General features: G+C 49.4%; 1 pseudogene; it reads right to left on the reverse strand.

The window, feature by feature from the left end:
• Positions 1-3,519, reverse strand: part of LOC119279270 — a 104,928-nt pseudogene extending 101,409 nt beyond the window's left edge.
• Positions 3,520-6,182: the final 2,663 nt, after the last annotated feature.

The raw sequence follows: 6,182 nt of genomic DNA on the forward strand, positions 1-6,182 counted from the left end.
TCCCCTCCTCTCCCCCTTCCTTCCCCTCCTAGTAGGAGTAGGAAAGGAGGAGTCCTACTCCTACTAGGAGGAGGACTCCTCCTCCTGGCGCGCCCAACAAGGGCCGGCCGGCCTCCCCCCTCCCTCCTTTATATACGGGGGCAGGGGGCACCCCATAGACACACAAGTTGATCTACGGATCGTTTCTTAGCCGTGTGCGGTGCCCCCCTCCACCATAGTCCACCTCGATAATATCATAGCGGTGCTTAGGCGAAGCCCTGCGACGGTAGAACATCAAGATCGTCACCACGCCGTCGTGCTGATGGAATTCTCCCTCGACACTCGGCTGGATCGGAGTTCGAGGGACGTCATCGAGCTGAACGTGTGCTAGAACTCGGAGGTGCCGTAGTTTCTGTGCTTGATCGGTCGGGCCGTGAAGACGTACAATTACATCAACCGCGTTGTGCTAACGCTTCCGCTTACGGTCTACAAGGGTATGTAGATTACACTCTCCCCTCTCGTTGCTATGCATCACCATGATCTTGCGTGTGCGTAGGAAATTTTTGAAATTACTACATTCCCCAACAGAAAGAAGGGGGGAAGGGGGGGTAGCAAAGCAACTTTTAGTACTCATCCAAAGTACTCGCAAGCATCAGATCTATACTAAGTATGCATTGGTATCAAATGGAAGGCTGTATCTGTGGACTGAACTGCAGAAAGCCAGAATAGAGGGGGAAGGCCTAGCCTATCGAAGACTAGCATCTTCACGAAGCTCCGAGCATCTTGCAGCATGTAGAAGAGTAAAGAATAGCAGTTTATAATTAACACGCATGTTGTAACATTAATGCCCAGAGATCCTTCCTCAACTCCCTGCGAGAAAGCAATCCCGGAGCCACATATCTTAAGTATCCATTTGTAGTTGTATAAGATCAGGATATAAGTCTGAACGTCCATTACCGTGGACACGGTATTCGAATATATAACTTCCCTGCAGGGGTGCACCACGTTACCCAACACGCTTGATCACTCTGGTCGGACACACCTTTCTAGGGTCAATGCCCGCCCTCGGAAGATCAACACGTCGCAGCCCGACCTAGGCTCAGCAGAGAGGTCCCCGCCGGTCTACATCCTAAGCACTCCGGGGTCTTGGGCCCATCGCCCGCAGCACTCTGGGTCGTTGCGCGCAGGGTGGATACAAGCACCGCCTCGGATGGCCAGCACGATCTAACCGTGCCGCACTGCTGAACTGGACGTCTGACAAAGCTTCGGTTGATACTGCGACGTCGAGGCCCATATCTAGTGGTTAGTGCGTAAAGGCCAGAGGCCAACTCAGAACAAATACCCAAACTATAGTGTATTATTAGCTTGCGGAGACGAGCATAGACTCACAATCGAAAGTGACCCCATCGCCCCGTCTCATGGACTTACGACAAGGGCTCAGAATGCCCGGTCGTGCCACATCATGATCTTGCGGGTGCTCTCTGGGCCCGCCCGACTTTCACCAAGGTCTCAAGTAAAGTCATTGTAACCGTGTGTCCAGACATCAAGGGGAAAACCCGAGGAATCACCCCCGGTGGATTCCACTCAATGTAATCATCAAGGTGAACGTAAGAGGGACCACCCTCGAGGTTCACACTTGAGGTGTTGAACGACAGAGCCGTATCGGGAATGGTGAAAGAGGAAATCACCCTCGATGACCACGACCTAATAGCTACACTACAGAATTATCATCAGGAGTGCGTTATGAGGGATCACCCTCGGCACTCGATAGTAGCTCTGCAGAGTCGAGCAACTAAAGGGGCGTGATGTGATGTGAGGTGTCGAGCTCTGGTCGTCGATCATGTCGATCGAGGCGTCGATGATGAAGCAGGGGCAACAAGGACAAGGTGGGGGTCACTGATGGGTCACTAACCAACCTATACTAAGCAGTTTAGGATAAGTAGGTAGGTAACAATAACAGGTACAAAAGCAGGCTATGCATCAGAATAGGAGCAAACAATAACAGTAGCAAAATCTAATGCAAGCATGAGAGAATAGAATGGGCGATATCGAGATGATCAAAGAGGGGGCTTGCCTGGTTGCTCAGACAAGAAGGAGGGTCGTCGTCGACGTAGTCGATCACAGGGGCATCGGCATCGGTCTCGGGGTCTACCGGAGAGAAGAGGGGGAAGAAACAGTAAATACATAGCAGGCAAGTGCATAACAGGACAACAGATAGAGCTAGACGTGTTCTAACGCAGCGCTAGGCGATACTAGCGAAGGGGGAAACGTCCGGGAAAGTTTTCCCGGTTCCGGACGTCTGTCAGACAAATGAACCGGAGGGGAAAGGTTTGACGTTTGCTATGATAGGGACGTGTGGAGGGCGAACGGACTGCGTCTTCAGATTTGTCTCGAAATTCTGAGTAACTTTCTTGTAGAAAACTTTTTCATCCGAGCTACGGTTTAATTTCTATTAATTTTTCAAAGTTTTAAATATATTCTGAAATTAATTTTAATACGAAAATAAATGCTAAAATGCTAGGCGCACCCGTCACAGTGTACACAACAGTGTACCCAGTAGCTTACGCGTGGACCAGGGGGTCCCGGTTGACCAGTCAACATTTGACTGGTCAACAGGGGGTGGGGCCCCCTGTCATAGACTCATTTGACTAATTACAAATTAGGTAGTTTAATTAGCAGGTTAAGTTAACTAAACAAACTTTAATTAAGTTACTTGATTGATTAATTAATTAATTAGTCATAATTATTTTTATAATACATTTTTTGTATCTTTTTTTAGAAAAAGGGCCGTGGAGCCCCTTGATTAATGGCCCTGGCTGGCCTAGCGGGCGCTGGGCGAGAGGGTTAGTAGGTGGGTGCCCGTGGAGGCCGGACCTGGGCATGCACGGCACCAGGGGGCTCGGGCTCCGCGGCGGGGCACGGCCTCCGGCGAGGCCACCGGCCAGCGCAGAGTGGAGGGGGGGACCGTGGCCAGCGACAGGAGCCCCGGACGCCGTGGAGCGACGAGGACGGCGTCAGGGCGTGGCCGGGCGGAGGCGGGCGTAGCGGCACCACCAGCAGCACGCAGCTGCGGGGCGAGTGGAGAGGCGCAGTGAGGCACGGCCGGTAGGGGCTTCAGTCAGGCGGCGCGAGTAGCAGCGGTTCAGCAGGGGCGGCAGCAAAACGATGGGCTCGGCGGAGGGGGGGGGAACAGCCACGCGCGGGCAAGCACGCACGGCGGCATGGTGACGGGTCAGTGAGCGCGTCGACCGGGGCTACGTCTGGCGGCGACTACGGTGATGATTGAAAACGAGAGCAGAGGGGAAAAGGGGGAGGGAACGCGCGGCTCACCGGGAGCCTGTAGGGGACGGCAGTGGGCTCGGTGAGGGTCGATGGCGACGGAATCGGCGACGGCGTGCAGTGTCCATGGTTGAAGACGGCGACGTAGGGGACGATGCAGAGGCGCTCCTGCTCGGGTGATTCGTTGGGGAGGAAGAGGAGGTCGAGGCGGTCCTTCTTGGCGCGGAGGCAAGGCGAGGTGGTGACGGGGGCCGCGTGCATTACGGCGGTGGTGCCATGGTGGTGCTTGGGCGAGGGGAAAGCAGAGAGGGAGCGAGGGGAGAGAGAGAGATGTGAGGTCCAGGGGGGTCAGGCTCGATCTAGGGTTCGTCAAGGGAGAGAGGAGGGTGTCGGGGCTGCCTTATAGCCCCGGGGGAGACGGCAGATGGTCGGCGCGTGTGCATCACCGGCAATGGCGCCGATGGATGAGAGCCACGCCCACCCCTGCTTCTGTAGCTGGAGATGGGGGGGGCAAGTGGGGTGTGGGTTGGGCCGAAACTGCTATGTGGTCACTAGGGCCCAGATGCACAGTAATTTCCTATTTTCCCTTTTATGTATTTAAGTTAGCTACTGTTTCGTATTAACTTGATGACGGAAATGAATTTTGTCAAACATGAAAACTAGAACACAATTCAAGAACAACATTATGGTGTTGCATAAAAAGTTTTAGAGCCAAAGGAATTGTTCAAGCATTTTTAGAAAATTAAAAGGCCATTTAAAATGCTGCTGGACCAGAGAATAAATTACCAGGGGCAAAATGGGAGTTGCAAAAATGTTGGTTTCAACATGAAAAATATCTAGTGATTATTTGCCACACTTTGAACTTTTTATATTGCATGCTTGAGAATTTTGAATTTGAAGCTTTAATTTGAATTTGAGTTTGAACTAAGTTTGGATCAAGCGATAATTAGCAATAGTAATATGATGACATGGCATCATTAGCAGGGAATTACTGTAGCTTAAGTATCCGGGCGTCACAATTCTCCTCCACTACAAGAAATCTCGTCCCGAGATTTAAGGGGTGGAGTAAGGGGAAAAGACTCGGGAAGGACGGAGCTCAACACAAGATAGGTACCTGGGGGCTATCTCGCGAACATGGCATAGAGGCATCTCTCGAGTTGAAATTCAAGAAAGTCATCGAGAGCAAGGCTAGAAGGTGCAATAAGAAGCTTCAAGCGGATGGACAATTGTTCGATGTCTGAAACAGAGGGTGAAAGGGTTTCAGAGCATCGAGAATAAGTATTGCATCTGATACCAAAACAGATCACAAGGAAGGTGGCTCGTGAATTACATACGAAGCCAAACGCGAGGGATAACTTTGAAAACAAGGATGCATAGGAGAGTCAGGTTTCGATCCTGTGGAACTGTGGGTTATGGGCCCACCATGTGGGTTAAAAGCAGGAAGGGTGCTAACATTTTGTACGGTCATGATAGCAAGGCAGGTCAGAGGATAGCTTGTTGGTTATGTTGGCAACAACGTTGGTACCAAGGGCGAGGGATGAAGAGAACCATTTTCCTGCTCGTTAAGACGAGGCGGACCAATAGGAAAAGTTCTCGTCCATCGGTGGCTACTGGAATGTCATCAACAATAGTAAAAAGGTCATCTTACTGACAGAGTGTGTACACCGAGGTGTTCACATAAGCAGGGAATTATCACTGCTCAGATATGTTAGGCTACAAGAATGGTTAAACAAAGCAATGGAGACTTGAATCAGTTGTCGGTGTTCTCGAGTGTCTAACAACTCCGAACCAGTGGAAAATTTGAATCATCGAGAAATAATAGTTGATGAAGAACTCATAAGAAGTTATGTAGTTCCGTGATAATCTCGAGATACCAGAGGGTAACACTCGAGGGTATAGCAGAACAGAGGTTGGACGGGTGAAATGATCTACAGAAGACAAGTACTTCCACTTGTCCGAGAAATGGAATCAAAGAAGAACAATCATGGTTGGAACCACGGTTGCAAAGGACCAAATATAGATAACAGATGAACTTATCACAAGGGGATTATTATTATAACAAGAAGCTTCCATGATAAGTTCCACATCAGGTCCATGGGCATGAACACAAGGTTCAAGGTTGACTCCCGTTCCTCTAATGCATAACTTTTCATTCACTTCTCGCTTTCGGTGAAGCTGTAGTATTGATATTTTATCTGGCAAAACACCAGAAGAGTAAGACTCATGAAGACTCTCGGGTTCAAACAGATTAGGGAAGGCGTAGGTTCAACCCATAGAGGCATCTTAGGAACCTTTCCCACAAACTTCAGGAGTAAAATATCAATCCCGAGAGTAGAGCATGGTTGAGGAAGCAGAAGATACAATTTACCAAAGGCATTATGTATCCGAGGAAAAGCTCACAAGGTTACTGTATATGAAGGACGCTGTCGGATAGAACCCCACAAAGGATCTGGTGGTTCACAAGGGATCTGATGTGAGCATCAGTACTCAACCAGAAGTAGAAAGAATGGAAGAATATCAGATTATAGAAGCAACTGACTAATTCAGAGTTGAAATGCAAAGGAATTACAATTTCCAAAATCAAGGGATCAGAAGCAAACACTCTGACCAATGATTGTTAAGTTGAAAAGACTTAGGGCACAATCGATGGCAATCTGATTGGCCGAGAACCAGCTCATGTTCGGGAAGACGTCTAAGCCGGAAAGATAATCTATAAGGATCAACTGATGATTGCGACACAGACATATCAAATCGAAAGACTCAAGATGATAATGACAAAGAACATCAATGGATACTGCTAGGCATATGGAATTAATCAGAGTGTAGGCAGGTAAGACTTTCTAGAGCAATAGGCGACAGAGATTGTATTACCAAGTATCTTATGAAGCATAAGAATAACTGGGGATGAACCGATACTCGATAAG

The sequence above is a fragment of the Triticum dicoccoides genome, chromosome 3B (assembly GCF_002162155.2).
Source record: "Triticum dicoccoides isolate Atlit2015 ecotype Zavitan chromosome 3B, WEW_v2.0, whole genome shotgun sequence".
In the NCBI taxonomy this organism is placed as follows: domain Eukaryota; kingdom Viridiplantae; phylum Streptophyta; class Magnoliopsida; order Poales; family Poaceae; genus Triticum; species Triticum dicoccoides.